The sequence below is a fragment of the Vigna umbellata genome, chromosome 3, assembly GCF_029865625.1.
Source record: "Vigna umbellata cultivar VRB3 chromosome 3, Vumbellata_1.0, whole genome shotgun sequence".
Lineage (NCBI taxonomy): Eukaryota > Viridiplantae > Streptophyta > Magnoliopsida > Fabales > Fabaceae > Vigna > Vigna umbellata.
Window position 1 is genome coordinate 45,594,160 of NC_142167.1, and position 16,679 is coordinate 45,610,838.

Genomic DNA, 16,679 nt, shown 5'->3' on the forward strand with positions numbered 1-16,679 from the left:
AGAGAGCGAGGAGATTAAGTCTGTAATAGAGGTAAGGGAAGCCACTCTTATACTTTGCTTTTCTCTAATCCTAAATCTTGAATATGTAGTATTTTGTTGCTGTATGGTCATGAATTTTGAATGAGAACATTTATTTGTTTCTTTTGTATTTTTGGAAGGACGAGAAGTTGTCTAACCGGCTCTGCCAGATTCAACTTCTTGTTTCCCCAAAACTTTGGTTGTTTCTTATATCTTTATATTGTATTTTTGGAAGGACGAGAAGTTGTCTAACCGGCTCTGCCAGATTCAACTTCTTGTTTCCCCAAAGCTTTTGTTTTTTTTTTTTATATCTTTATATTGTATTTTTGGAAGGATGTGAAGTTGTCTAACCGGCTCTGCCAGATTCAACTTCTTGTTTCCCCAGAAATTTTATTGTTTTATCTATTCTTTTTATTTCATCTTTGTGGAAGGATGAGAAGTTGTCTAACCGGCTCTGCCAGATTCAACTTCTTGTTTCCCCTGAATTTTTATATTAATATTATTTTGATGGTAAGGGCAACTAATTATTTTTGTATGAATTTATAAATATACGAATGTTGAACTGGTGTTCTCTTGCGAAACTGTTTTATGACTTTTATTATATTGGGTGTTATAACTGAAACTGTTAAATTGTACATGTTCTGATGTGATGAATTTATTGAATGAGTTTGTTGGCTGAAATTGATCTTGTTAGAAGGTCTGGAGTAAGGGTTCTGTAATAGCTTATATATGAGTATTAAATAGATATACAGATACTGTTTGAGGTTGTTGTGAGAGGAAGTAAAAATATTAAAATTAGGCATTTTAGATTTAGAGCATAAGACAACAAGGTAGATAAATTAAATAAATAAATTGATTAATTATTGAGGGCCTCCCTTTGTTGGTAGGATAGAGGAACCTTAAAAACCTGAGTTGGCACATCCCTGATCATAGAGCAGCCCTGGTCTGGTCCAGTCAGTTGTGACTAGTCATATGTGCTGGCGTCGAAGGTGAGTTTGATGCGTTCAGACATCTGGGTCCTCTCCGGTGACCAATTGGGGTAAAGAAAAATCTCTACTAGGATGAAAATAAAATAAAACAAGTTGATTGTAAATGCATAATATTATCATGGTAAAAATTTCATATATATTTTATTTATCATTACATTGAGCCCAGACTTTAATATGTAGTTCCTACGATATGTTGATATATTTTGGTTGATCCATGATCTTTGTTTGGTGAAAATATGTTGAGTTATACTCGTTATGGGAAAAATGAGTTTATAATATGAAGCATGATATATGGCAATATGTTTAATTTATTGATACCAAAACGGGTTATTATGAATTCATGATTAAAGAATGAACATGATTGAGTTAGGTGGATAAGAGGGTATGAATTGTTGGTTTTATGAAATGTTGGAGTGGATATGAGAAATCATTACTTATGAAATGATGTTTACTACCGGGAGTAGTATGTTCGAGTTATACCATGAGAGTTTGGTATGAGCAATGTAACACCTGAGGTTTATGAAAGCAGGCAGAAAGCGGTCTGACCATAAGGCTTTGACATAAACATATGATTCGTAAGTTATATAGAAGCAGGCAGAGAGGGGTCTGACCATAAGGCTTCAGAAAGTAAGACATAGTATATAAGTGAGGCTTAAGGAAGCAGGCAGAGAGCGGTCTGACCATAAGGCTTCATGAGTAAGCATGGTACACTTGTAAGATTTATGGAAATGGAAAAGATCATTTTGATAATGATGAATTAATGACATCAGAATAATGATATTTTATCAATTGCAGAAATACATGATTATAATATTTTTATTACAAGTTTAATGATTTTATGATATGGTTGGCTTACCCTTATTTGTTTGTACTATGATCATATAACTCATGTTATATGTGATTAGATAATGTTGCAGATGCGGTTGAAAAAGCTTAGAGATGAGAGAGATGCGGGGAAAAACTTTCAGGGATTTTTGTAAAAAGAATAAATTTGTATTGGGAAGATTATGTTGTGTAAAACTTATAAGTTGAAATTTCAATGGTGAAGACTATATTGTTTAAAGTTTGTAAGTTTGGTACTGTACTTTGGAGTTTTATGAAATAAAGTTTGATTGTTTATATGAGATATCAAATTAATTTAGTCTCTACTATTAGTAATACCCTTTAAAATATTAGGGTGTTACATTTTGGTATCAGAGCAATGGTTTTCGAAAATATTTTGGGACTCTGGGGAGTGAAATTATTATTCTTAGTAAAATATCAATTGAGTTGATTCTTGTTTTATTGAAAACTAGACTCAAAGAGCTTCAATTTGACTACTCATACGCATATTTTGGACTTCGGGAAGGAGTCTAACTGAGCTGGGGAAAACGTGACAGTTTTACTGTCCAGGGGCTAGCGTCCAACCTTAATTTTAGGTGTATTTTTACAAGTTGCAACTTTTTGGAGTGAGTAGGTTGTGTTCTGCACTGGGAGAACATTTTGAGACCCTTTGGAGACTTTCCTTCCATGTTTTAGGGCTGGAAAATGGTTTAGGATGGTCCATTGGTTGTTTATTATTGTTAAGTGCCAAGTGCATGGGTCCTTAGTTGTCTAAGGCATCTTCTTTTAATTCCAAATCAGATTTGGAGTTTTGGAGGAGAGTAGAGAGGTCCTTGGTGGGAGGTGAACGAAATCCTAAGTGTCCTAAGTGTGGAGGCTGACTTGGTCTAGCAAGGAGGAGAGGAGTTGCTCTTTTTGAAGAAGAGTTTAAGGTGTTTTAGTCTTCATGAGGTAAGGGGAGCTAACTCAACTTAATTTCTAGAATTTTGTAGTTAGAAATATGGTTCCAATTGCTTGACTTTGATGAAGGGGAGCTAATCCTTTCTTGTTATGATCATGAATAAGAATATGAATATGTTAAAAATTTGGTAATGGTAGTTATCTATTGATTTGTGTAAAATTTGGTTTTCATGATTATAATTTCTTATTTTCGAGTTACTGTGGTGATAAATTTCTATTAATTGTTTTCACCGTTGGATTTAGCTAAAATTTTAATATGTGAATCCTAAGACATATTACTAAACTTTGACTGTTCAGATTTGAAAATAGAAGTCTGTACTTGGAGAAATAAATCCTATAAGTTTGAGTAAATTAGTTACCCCTGTAATTACTAAGTTGTCTCAGTAAAATATAGAATTCTGACCTATTTGACCGTTAGATCAACCTCAAAATTTGATATAGAATCCCTAAGACATATTAATACACTGTGACCGATCGGATTTGAAATTTAAGGTCTATGCTTAGAGAAAGAAATTTCGAAAGTTTGAAATATTTGATGAACAATGTGATTCTGTTCTTAAGTTATAATGGTAACAATTTCATATATATTCCATTTACCGTTAGATTGAGCCCAAACTTTAGTATGGAGTTCATAAGACATATTAGGTGATCTTGACCATTCAGATTTGGAATTAGATGTCTGTGCTTAGAGGAATTCATTCCGTATTTTGAGTTTAACCGAGAATCACTTAAATTTCTGTCTCTGAGTTACCTCGGTAAAACCTTCATATCTACTTAGTTAACCGTTAGATTAACCTGAAACTTTAGTATGAGGTTTCTAACAGATAGGAACATACTTCGACCGTTCGGATTTTAGATCGGAGGTACCGATTTAGAGATATTAATTTTGTAACTTCTCAGGGATCTCAATATTGCTTAATTTATGTTTTTGGATCATTTATAAAAAAATTGATGATTTCCGCCTCATTAACTGTTGGATTGGACTGAAAAGCTTACCATATGATCTAAACATGTTGTTGATTAGTTTGATTGGTTCAGATCGTCGATAAATAATATGTTGAAAAAGGTAATTTGGTTAATTTGTGCTACTTTGGTAAGTAGGCAGAATTGAAACTGAGATATGTTGATTGGTTATTATGTGCTTGTTGAGCATGATTGGTTTGGTATTAGTGGTTGAGATGACATGTGATTGGTTATGAATGATATGTTAGGAAAATGTAATTTTGTTAATTTATGCTACATTGGTAAGTAGACAGAAGGGAATTGAGAAAAGTTCACCGGTTCTCTTATGTTTGTTGAATATGATTAGTTTTGGATGGGTTGTGGTTGATTATGAATAATTTGTTGAAATAATGTAAATGATGTTGGTTTGCGCTACCTTGGTAAGTAGGCGAGTAGATGTTGGGTCTACGTTACTTTGGTAAGTAAGCAGGGTGATTTGCGCTACTTTGATAAGTAGGCAGGATGAGATGATGAATGAAGAGATAAAGAGAATGATATAAATCGGGCTACTTTGATAAGTAGGCAGATTAACTATGTGAGTATTGTCTTGCTGCGCTACTTTGGTAAGTAGGCAGAAGATCTTGTTTTATGCTACTTTGGTAAGTAGGCGAATTAATTATACCGTACTGCTTTGGTAAGTAGACAATAATGTCTTGCTGTGCTGCTTTGATAAGTAGACAATATTGTCTTGCGGTGCTACTTTGATAAGTAGAGAGAATAACTTGGTTTGTACTACTTTGGTAAGTAGGTCGGATGAGGTGAAGTTGTAACACTTTGATAAGTGGAATAGTAAAATTGTTGAGCAATGATATTGTGATAATATGTTGAGAGGGTGTGCTTAACTGTATTGAATACTGTGGATGTATTATTAACGGATTGTGAATGGATTGTATGCTTGTTTCAGTTAGCTCACCCTATTGTTTGTGTTTGTGTATGTGAATGCAATGATCGTATAATGTGTCATATTATACGGGAGCATAAACTATTTCAGATGAATTAGCATATGGTTCTAGACTTGCTTAGAAGATGAGAGATCTGTGAAAAAAAAAAAAGAGACATGGGGGATTTCTAAATAAATATATTTTGAAATTTCAAACTGTGTGGAATTTTAAATTTAAGAAGTTTATGAACTGTGTGAAATTTTATTTTAGAAGACTTGTGTTGTAATACAACACTTAATATTTTGTTGGTGTTGAAAATTGTTAAAGAAAAATAATATATGCATTTTTGTGGAAAAATAAATTGTAACGCCTAAATCGGGGTGTTACACTATTGGGTATCAGAGCAATGGTTTTCGAAAATTCATATCTCTTTTGTAAGTAATCTTTTGTTAAATAGTCTTTGTTTAAATAAATAATTTTCGAGGACGAAAATAATTGTTGTTGGGGAGATTGTAAGATCCTTGAAAATATTTGTAAGTTAGATACTAGATAAAAAAAAAATTTAAAAAAAAAAAATAGTGAATAGTAAATTGTGAATAGTAAATAGTAAAAAGTGAATAGTAAAAAAAAATAAAAAAAAAATAAAATTATTTTTGGAAAGGATAAGTGTTACACGTAGCTTTGAGATCAGAATTCACCAATTTGCAAATAAAAAATTATTTTTGTAATAGTAAAATGAATAAAAAAATGAATAGTACAAATGAATAGTAAAAATGAATAGTACAAATGAATAGTAAAATTTTTTACTATAAATAGCCAAGGGGGGAGGCTGAAAATTTACACCAAAGAACTTAGAAAAATGTTGAGAGAAGAGAGTTGGAAGAATTTCTAACTGCAAAGGGGATATTCTGGAAGTTTTCAGAGAGCGAGGAGATTAAGTCTGTAATAGAGGTAAGGGAAGCCACTCTTATACTTTGCTTTTCTCTAATCCTAAATCTTGAATATGTAGTATTTTGTTGCTGTATGGTCATGAATTTTGAATGAGAACATTTATTTGTTTCTTTTGTATTTTTGGAAGGACGAGAAGTTGTCTAACCGGCTCTGCCAGATTCAACTTCTTGTTTCCCCAAAACTTTGGTTGTTTCTTATATCTTTATATTGTATTTTTGGAAGGACGAGAAGTTGTCTAACCGGCTCTGCCAGATTCAACTTCTTGTTTCCCCAAAGCTTTTGTTTTTTTTTTATATCTTTATATTGTATTTTTGGAAGGATGTGAAGTTGTCTAACCGGCTCTGCCAGATTCAACTTCTTGTTTCCCCAGAAATTTTATTGTTTTATCTATTCTTTTTATTTCATCTTTGTGGAAGGATGAGAAGTTGTCTAACCGGCTCTGCCAGATTCAACTTCTTGTTTCCCCTGAATTTTTATATTAATATTATTTTGATGGTAAGGGCAACTAATTATTTTTGTATGAATTTATAAATATACGAATGTTGAACTGGTGTTCTCTTGCGAAACTGTTTTATGACTTTTATTATATTGGGTGTTATAACTGAAACTGTTAAATTGTACATGTTCTGATGTGATGAATTTATTGAATGAGTTTGTTGGCTGAAATTGATCTTGTTAGAAGGTCTGGAGTAAGGGTTCTGTAATAGCTTATATATGAGTATTAAATAGATATACAGATACTGTTTGAGGTTGTTGTGAGAGGAAGTAAAAATATTAAAATTAGGCATTTTAGATTTAGAGCATAAGACAACAAGGTAGATAAATTAAATAAATAAATTGATTAATTATTGAGGGCCTCCCTTTGTTGGTAGGATAGAGGAACCTTAAAAACCTGAGTTGGCACATCCCTGATCATAGAGCAGCCCTGGTCTGGTCCAGTCAGTTGTGACTAGTCATATGTGCTGGCGTCGAAGGTGAGTTTGATGCGTTCAGACATCTGGGTCCTCTCCGGTGACCAATTGGGGTAAAGAAAAATCTCTACTAGGATGAAAATAAAATAAAACAAGTTGATTGTAAATGCATAATATTATCATGGTAAAAATTTCATATATATTTTATTTATCATTACATTGAGCCCAGACTTTAATATGTAGTTCCTACGATATGTTGATATATTTTGGTTGATCCATGATCTTTGTTTGGTGAAAATATGTTGAGTTATACTCGTTATGGGAAAAATGAGTTTATAATATGAAGCATGATATATGGCAATATGTTTAATTTATTGATACCAAAACGGGTTATTATGAATTCATGATTAAAGAATGAACATGATTGAGTTAGGTGGATAAGAGGGTATGAATTGTTGGTTTTATGAAATGTTGGAGTGGATATGAGAAATCATTACTTATGAAATGATGTTTACTACCGGGAGTAGTATGTTCGAGTTATACCATGAGAGTTTGGTATGAGCAATGTAACACCTGAGGTTTATGAAAGCAGGCAGAAAGCGGTCTGACCATAAGGCTTTGACATAAACATATGATTCGTAAGTTATATAGAAGCAGGCAGAGAGGGGTCTGACCATAAGGCTTCAGAAAGTAAGACATAGTATATAAGTGAGGCTTAAGGAAGCAGGCAGAGAGCGGTCTGACCATAAGGCTTCATGAGTAAGCATGGTACACTTGTAAGATTTATGGAAATGGAAAAGATCATTTTGATAATGATGAATTAATGACATCAGAATAATGATATTTTATCAATTGCAGAAATACATGATTATAATATTTTTATTACAAGTTTAATGATTTTATGATATGGTTGGCTTACCCTTATTTGTTTGTACTATGATCATATAACTCATGTTATATGTGATTAGATAATGTTGCAGATGCGGTTGAAAAAGCTTAGAGATGAGAGAGATGCGGGGAAAAACTTTCAGGGATTTTTGTAAAAAGAATAAATTTGTATTGGGAAGATTATGTTGTGTAAAACTTATAAGTTGAAATTTCAATGGTGAAGACTATATTGTTTAAAGTTTGTAAGTTTGGTACTGTACTTTGGAGTTTTATGAAATAAAGTTTGATTGTTTATATGAGATATCAAATTAATTTAGTCTCTACTATTAGTAATACCCTTTAAAATATTAGGGTGTTACACACTCCATCATCTGCCAGTCTAACTCAATCAATTTTGGTCGAGCCAACTTAGTCGACTCGATCAACTTTCACCAAGCAGACTTAGTTCACATTCGACAATCTTCAACCAAGCCGACTCGTTTGATCTTAGGCTTGACCAACTAGGTCGATCTTCAGCTAGACAAACTCGGTCGATCTTTAGTCGAACTAAGTTGGTCGATCTTCAGCCTAGGTAACTCGTTTGATATTCGGTCAAGCCGACTCGGTTGAACTTTGGTTAACAATTAGTTAAAGCTGACTCTATCAAAATTTAACTGAGAACGACTTAACTATCTTAATTTAGGCTGACTCGATTTACCTTATCCAAGCATACACAATTCACCATTAGTCGAACCAACTTAGCCGATCTTTGGTTGGACCAACTTGGTTGATCTTCGATATTATGATACCAATATTTGGTAGTTGACGTATGTGATTTTACATCTTTAACCATAACCTTATATGTATATTAGACCCGTTGTAAGCCCCGTGAAATAGATGTAATGTAAGTGTATAAAATTGTTATTGGAGAACTTTATTATTAATAAAAAAAGGTATATTTTATAAGTGTTATCTGGTTCCTAAGGAAGAGTTTGATGTGATGGGTTAAAGATAGTAAACCAATAATGTTTTATGAACGCTTTATTTTGACATATGCGTTAAAACTATACTTATATTAAAAGATAAAAGTTAATTTTTATTTAAATTTATAAAGGTTTAAATGCTTACTTCGTCCTCATGTTAAGATGTGAATTTCTGTTTAGTACCCGGTTTTAAAAATGAAGACATTGGGTCCCTATGTTATGAAAAGTGTATGAATAAGGTCTTGTCCGTTAAGTTGACAGCAACGACGTTAAGTCCATGTTGATGTGGCCGTACATTTTCTCTTCTCTCTTCTGTTGTCCAGCTTTTTCTATCTCTTGTTCAACTTTTTCTTTGATGATTTGTTGAACTTTTTCTTTCTTTATAGACCTTATTCATATATTTTTCATAACATAGGAACTCAATGTCTTCATTTTTAAACCGGATAATAAACAAAAATTCACCTCTTAACATGGGGACGAAGTAAGCATTTAAGCCATTTATAAAAGAACATAAAAATAAGTATAAAATAATAATTTTATTATAAGTAAATAACTTTTTTAGGAGGTAATGATTTAAAACAAAATCCAAAATAATAAAATTATTCCTCTATATATATAAATAAAGAAAACTTATTTTTTTTTACACTTTTTTTTCTTCAATTTTACTTTTTAAATAACCATAGTTTTAAATCACAACAATTATATTTTTATTTTTATTCTTGACATTATTGTTAATCTAAATTTAATTATTTTATAAATTTTAATATTATATTTTTTCAATAACTACTTTTTTAAATTCAAATAATTATAGATACAAATTGTTTTATAATTTAATATTTTTTTGCTACAATAAAAATAAGTGTTTCCACTTGTATTAATAAGGGTAAAATTGGGAATAAAATGTATATATCAAAATAATGGTTTATAGAAAATATAATTATAGAAGATTATTTATGTTAATTTTTTATGTTTTTATTAATATTAAAATAATTTTCAATACGTTTCCATTTCATTAATTTTAAATAAAAATTAAAATTAGTATCAATTTCATCTTCAAACTTTATAAATGTTTCAATTTATTTTCTTTAATTAGATTTTGTTAAGTTTATTTAAAGTTTAAATTTATTTCATTTTATATTTAAATTATTTAAATAAACTTAATAAAATATATTTAAAAAATATATATTTATAAAATTAAAAGAATAAATGAAATCAAAATTTAGAAAAAATTTAATAGGGATATAAACATATTAAATTCTTAGTTATAACTATCTTTTATATAGTTATGCGTTGTATCATTCTAATAAATTAAAACTTTTAATTTTTATATTAATTATTATTATTTATTTATAATGTTTAATATTTCATCTTAAAACTAACCTTATATTCACATTAATTATCAATATTAATTTTTTGTTATTTGAAAGTTATCAACAAAATAATTAGTAATTATTATTGTTATTTATAGTTATATTTTATAACATTTATAATAATAAAAAAAATTTGAATATTAATAATTTTATATTATATTATAATTAATTTTAAATTTACATTTATTTATTACTATTATTATTGTTATTTTTGTTATTATTTAGTTTTAAATTAAGTAATTATTATATGAATTATTATTAGTTATAATTGTATTTTATAATAATTTTTATTATAATTAAAATTTTAATATAAATATTAGTAATTACTAATTATAACATTTAATATTGAAATACTTTTATTAATTCCATATTAACGTAAATTTAAAATATTTTTATAAATTACTGTTATTATTAACTGTATTTTATATTATCTTTTATATTATTCATATATTCAAAATATTTTCAAATATTAAATATAAATTTTACTATACGTCTTTTCTTAGTTTTTAAAAAAGATATTAGATATAATATTTAATAGTATTTATATATTGTTATATTATATAAATAATAGAAACCCTAAATTTTATTAATTAATTATTATATTATCAATGGACAATTTTTCAATAAAAACAAGTGTTTTCATTTTTTATTATAGTAAAAATTTATTAAATTTTAAAATAATTTTTATTAAAATTATTATAAAAATAAATAATTTATATAATTTTTTTGTTATATAAGTAATTATTTAAATTTGAAAAAATAGTTATTAAAAAATAATTTTTATTATGAGTAATTATTTGAAATGGTTATTAGAAGATAAAATTAAAAAAGAAAATGTGAAAAAAAATCAATGAGAATTTAAGGAAAATACAAACCCACATGAAAATCAACACACACCCTTTGCAAATGGAAAAATCGTTTTGTATTTAAGAAATCGCCCAAGGGAGCACATTTTCTTTTAACAAAGGTTATAAAAATTAATTCATGTAAGTAAAGCTAAAAATCCACGTAATGTAGGCCTTTGCCCGTATTAATTAATTAATTATTAAAAAAATCTACCGTCCATTGGATAACGACCAAATCACTATATCCTCATTTTAAGAAAATGTTTCTTTTTTAAATGGGAGGGAAGGGACGTGACCCTGTTCCTTGAGTTGGATATGGCTGATGGTGATTGAACAAACACCTTTGGGAGACAACAATGACTCTGTTGATTAGCCTTGTTCTCTTCTCATTGCAATTTGAAGCCCAACCAATTTTCTCAGTCAATGCCGACAAGCGACTTCTTCATCTTTGTTCGGTAACCCTCCTCTTCTCCATATCAGTGATTGCCAAAGAAGATAACTTTTGGTCAAAATAAACATGACCCACCAAAAAGGTTTTTATTTTGTTCGTAGTTAGAAAATGGGGTTGTCATTTTAAATTTCGGTGGCTGTGTTCTTATAGTCTTTGTGCTGTTGAAGCGTTGCACTCTAGAAGTAGTATTTTGAGGTGAACAACATGAGCCAGTCTTTCTGAGTCTAATTGATGTTGATTTTGTAGTGTCCTCACTTTTCTTCACTCTTTAATTGTGTCTTGATTTTGCACTACTTGTTAGATAGAGATTTAAAATGAAAGAAACAAAGATGTGGGATTTTGGCACATGTTGGAATGAGGGGATTGCTCTATTCATATTCCGCTGCCGTCCTACCAAAGAAATAGGAAATATTTTAAGACAGCCTTCAAATATCTGGGAAAATGAAATTAAAATCTGAGAAGAGGGGCCAAAGTTTTGTTGTTTTATTATTTAAGTTACTTGTACCTTTGTCGTGATAAAGAATATATAAAATATGTGATCATGATGATTGCGAATGCTATTGTTTTCTCCCAACCTTTCTTTGAACCCTTGTATCCAGAGGAACCATATTTTCTAGGAAGCACTAAATAAGGAAGAATAAATGCTTATTTACCTTGGTTTTTAACCTACCTTATCCTAGTTTCTGAAGATAGCTTTGAAGCTGTTATCTCTCTTTCATTTGGCCTATTCAGAAAATATTGGTACCAAGATGCAACGTTTAGTGGGTGTAAATATAACTTTCCCCACAAGTATGGTCACTCTATTCAGTTACATACTACTTTATCCTTGATTATTGCTAGTTGTGTTTTAGCTAGTCGTATATCAAAAGGTGTCATGCATTATTGTGGGAGGATCTTGTTATATTGAGATACTTTAATGTTCATGATCACACCAAGAAAGCTTTGAAAGTTAGAACAATGTTTTGGAAAACTCCGTCTGTGGGTTTTGTTAATGCAACATCGATGGTGCAGCTAGAGGGGCTCCTGATCTGATTGCTTGTAGTAGTATTTTCTGTGACAGTACAAGTGAATACATTGGTGTTTTTGCTTCCTTCATTGGTGTGGCTGTTTCTTTGCAAGATAAACTGATGGGTGCTATTATTTGTATTGAGATCGAGTTTGTTAGAGGTTGGACTTTTTTGTGATTGGAATGTGATTTCACTCTTGTGATTGTTGCTTTCAAGAACACCTCTGTTGTGTCGTGGTCCATTAGGGTAGATGGAATTGTTAGGTTGCTATGTGTGCATAATTATCAACTTTAAGGTATCAAACATCTTTAGAGAATGAAATAAATGTGTTGAATTGAAAATACTGAAATTTATGAGGGACTTGAATTGAAACTTAATTAAGCCAAACAATTATAACTTTCCTCAAACGCTTGATGCTCTCAACTACAGATTTAGTACATGAAAGACTGAAAATTGAATATTTTTTTTCTCTAAACTAACTTAGATTACTGGTTTTGGCTTCAAAGAAAGCCTGTGATGTTGTAATTATGATGCTTAATGCAGGATGATATAAAAGAAATAGCAATATCTTGATGATCTTTATTTGATGCCTAAAGTTTGAATAGCTTGGAAGTCTGAACAGAGTGTTGCCCGTTTGTTATGGCAACATAGAATGCTATGGAAACACTTCATGATAAGAAATTAATTGAATATGAAGAAATCATTCTCATTAATTTTTGTTGATGTGAAATCAAGAAGATTTACATGCAAGAATAAAGGTGTAAAAGGGAAATAGCAGTGCTGCTGTATCAACTCCATGAGGTTACATGGCTATAAAAAAGCACATGCACAGCTAGCTGTAAAATGTGAATAAATACTCATATTACCTGCCTTCAAGCGGATGGTTGGTCAAGATCAACCATACCGAGCTTGGTATGGAGTTTTCTGAAAGCAGTAAGTAAGAGAGCCGTAGTGAAAGGAGCAACTACAAGAACCTTAGTGAAAAGATCAGCTGCTTGATCTTTTACGGAAGTATGCAGCTACTGCATAAGGCCAGATGACAATTCTCCCACACAATGACAGCTAGTTGTGAATGGCACACGTATTTTGATTCAGTATTTCTAGTGTAGTTGCTTAATGTTGTTTAAATTATAGTAGTTGTGAGTTTGCTCAATATTGAAAGAAAATTTACAGCTTCATTGATAGAATTGTATGGTAGCTTGGTTGGTCATGTAATTATGGTATGTTAAGCTACCATTTATTTTTAAAATGTAATCACTTCTCAGAAAAGTGACAATTGTTTAACCAAAATGAACTAATCTAAACATGAACTTGAGACATTCAGCCGAATTTACAATTCCCCATATGGTAATAAGAGTAAACTAAATGATGTAGCTGGCTGAAGGAGAAATACTTTAAATTTCAATTTGATAACTTGCAGTGATAATGTACACTTGCTAGTTTGCCATGATGGATATGCAGCGCTGCATTGGACTGCTTAATATTGTTTTGGTAATAAAAAGTAACTATTGTGACTTTTTTCTTATCGCTGTCCTTTTTCTTCCATTTCGAGGAAAAATATCACTAACTTATGCTGTATTCTTTATTTTTTGCATTTTGAATATGTTATATATCCTACTTGTGCTTGTTCCTTTACCCTCTTCCCACTTAAAATATGTTGTTGTATTGATTAAGAAAACAGTCTCCTTACATTTTGAATATGTTATCCTACTTGAGCTTGCATCTTATTATAATTAAGTTTTTTCTAAAAAGGAAGGACAATTTAATGAAACTAGATATAGATTACACTATTCTAATATATCAATTATCATATCATAGCAAGAGAAGCTCATAATCCCTCATAGCTTTGGGGCAGTAATCCAGGAAGTTGAGCTGAAAGTATTAATTAGGAAACAAAATTTGTATTATTTTATTTTGGTGATGCTTATTAATGATACTACTTATTCTCAATTTTATACAATGAAAGTCTGACTGCATTCTGAATTCAAGATATTAAGCATTCTACCAAAATGCTGGTAGGTATGTGGTAAGGACCATTACAGTAGTGATGATGGTGTTAACAAAGTCTGTTGAGTGATGGTGGTAGGGTAGTGGTGATAATGATGGGAATGGTACAGATCTTGGTGGTGATCAATGACAGAACAGCACTACTTCCCCTTCCCCCGCAAATGCATGTTGGCCATGCTCAACTTCAAAGAGACTGAGGGGATGAACAGTACAACTTACGAGTTTAATTTTGTCTATCTTCCGTTTCATTTTTTCTTGGTAATTAAAATATAGAAGTAACTTCCTTTATAGATTTGTTATGTTCTTCATTTTGAGAAAAAACGGTGATGACATAAATTCACCTGTATTGTTACTTTATATTTAGTCTCTATCTTCAGTTTTGTGTTTCTTCTTGTATTTCTTGTTTAATTATCACTTTGACTTAAGCAAATGATAGTTTGTTCAACTATGAGATTGGATTGAATAGATGCAACATTTGGGTTCTTGATATGAATACTTTTGTTTAGACTGTGCATCCTTAATAATAATGGTCATAATGTTTAGAATCCATTAAATATTATTAAATATATTAGATTATTTGATATCTTATTTTTAATTAATTTATTATTATTTTTTATTTATATTTTGGATTTAGTTCATATATTTTCTGTTATAAACTTATATCTTATATGTATATTTAACATAAGAGGGATTAATCTCATGCATAACTTTTAATATATTGAATAAATATAAACATGTGAGAAATGTTCCTTCATGCATTAATGTTGTCCTTTGAAAGTATTGACTAGCTTTCTCTGCAGTGATGGTGATAACAAAGATTGGTGTAATGGTACTGATGCCCTAGTTGCAGTAATAGCATTCATCTTTACTCCCTCATGGTTGGAAATTAACCAAGCTCAGTAAGAGTACCAAAGTAGGTGGAACATTACCTCGTTAATTTCTGTATCAAACAGTATGGCTTCACATCTGACCATCCCCCTTCCTGATTTATCTTTATTGGACCTGCATCACCATGGCTTGGGATATTGGTTGAAACCAGTCAATGAAATAAATCTTCCTATCTAAATTGTATTTTCATTCTCATAAACAGGAAATCATAAATTGTATCTTCATATTCGGTCTCTTCATTTTTCAGCCAGGTTAGATCTTTTCTTTCCACCTATACCATTGCTCACATATATCCTTGTTTAAGTCTATTACTTTAAAATTTAGTATTAGTCCCACTCATTTACTTAGCATTAATTTATCTCTTTCTGTTTTCCTAAATTCTCAGTTACAACAGTGTGCATAAGATATAAATCAAAAATAACATTTAAAATGTGGCGATACAAACAAACGATGGACTTGTATGTGTGTACACAAACACTCTTATTGATTTGGAAGATGAAAGAATATGAATTAACTTATAACGATTAATGATGGTTCGATTTCAAAGAAATTATATTGGATGTGTGAGACTGAAGAACATGTGTTGTGGGTCTTGCTGGTTTGAGAAGTATTTTAGTGTACATGTTTTAAATTTAAAGTGGCAATGCTGTTCTTCATGTCACCGCGCATACTCAACAGTCACTATTGGTTATATCAGGGTGAAAATGATAATCTTATTTATATACGTTATATAAACAATCAATTCACAGCTTTCAAAGAATCTCTTATTCTATTTTCACTAATTTCTATCTACCAAACAACTATACATTTAATTTTATTTCTTGTCTATTTCTCTTCATTCAACTTATTTCTATTCTATTTTTTTTTCTCTGAATGAAACACAGCAGAGTTAGGTTATTCTTAATGGATCACGTCGAGTTGCTATCTGGGTATACTAAGATCAACTAACTAACTGGGTGCAGAAACCAGCACCTCAAATGGCTTATCTGGAACTGCTGGCATGCTAAAATTGGATGGTGGATTATAATTAATAAGCCCATGTACAATTGATGAATGGTAGTATGTGACGAGAAAGTGTGTTACAATTAGGTAAAGACAATAAAGAAAAATTTCTCTTTATTTACTCTTCCTACTTCATTCTTCTAATCAAAATCTCAACGGTTTATTGAATGAAGCTGTTCTGGAAGCTTGTGTTCAGAATTTAAGAAGGTTGTTGAAATTGAAAAATTGGTTTAAGTTTTGAAATGTAATGCTAAACGTAGGACTCTGGGGTACAATGTCAGAAATTAACCTGCTTGTTTATTCATTTACCACTCCACTCAAAGCAATCATACATTCAGTTCCACACTTAGTTTATTATCATAACTATATGTTTTTTCTTGTCTATCTTGATTGGTGCAATTGTTAAGTATCACATTCTGAATGATGTTATATTTCCTACATTGAATGACACGATGCTTGTTGTTGTTGAAAAATATAATAATATAAAGAGTATTTCTCTTTTGCTTGTGATATTCACCGTCTCTGTCTCTCTCTGCACTCATTGGGAAAATTTTAATGATAGAAATCAAACATTTTTAAGTTAAACAAACACATCTATAATTCAGATTACAATAACTTCATGTTTGGCAGCTCCATTAAATGTTAAAGCTGCAGAAGCACAGAACACCTTAGTACGTGGATTTGATTCTATATGGTAATAATAGCTAGGATTGAATGCTATCTTC

General features: G+C 30.5%; 1 long non-coding RNA gene across 2 annotated transcripts; it reads left to right on the plus strand.

The window, feature by feature from the left end:
* Positions 1 to 10,886: 10,886 nt before the first annotated feature.
* On the plus strand, positions 10,887 to 16,378 carry LOC148202670 (uncharacterized). 2 transcript variants are annotated; one of them, XR_015784647.1, is made up of 3 exons: positions 10,887 to 11,054; positions 14,865 to 15,203; positions 15,837 to 16,378. It is a non-coding gene; the product is annotated as an uncharacterized LOC148202670 (long non-coding RNA). The 2 variants fall into 2 exon arrangements; XR_015784646.1 differs by having other exon boundaries at positions 15,840 to 16,378.
* Positions 16,379 to 16,679: the final 301 nt, after the last annotated feature.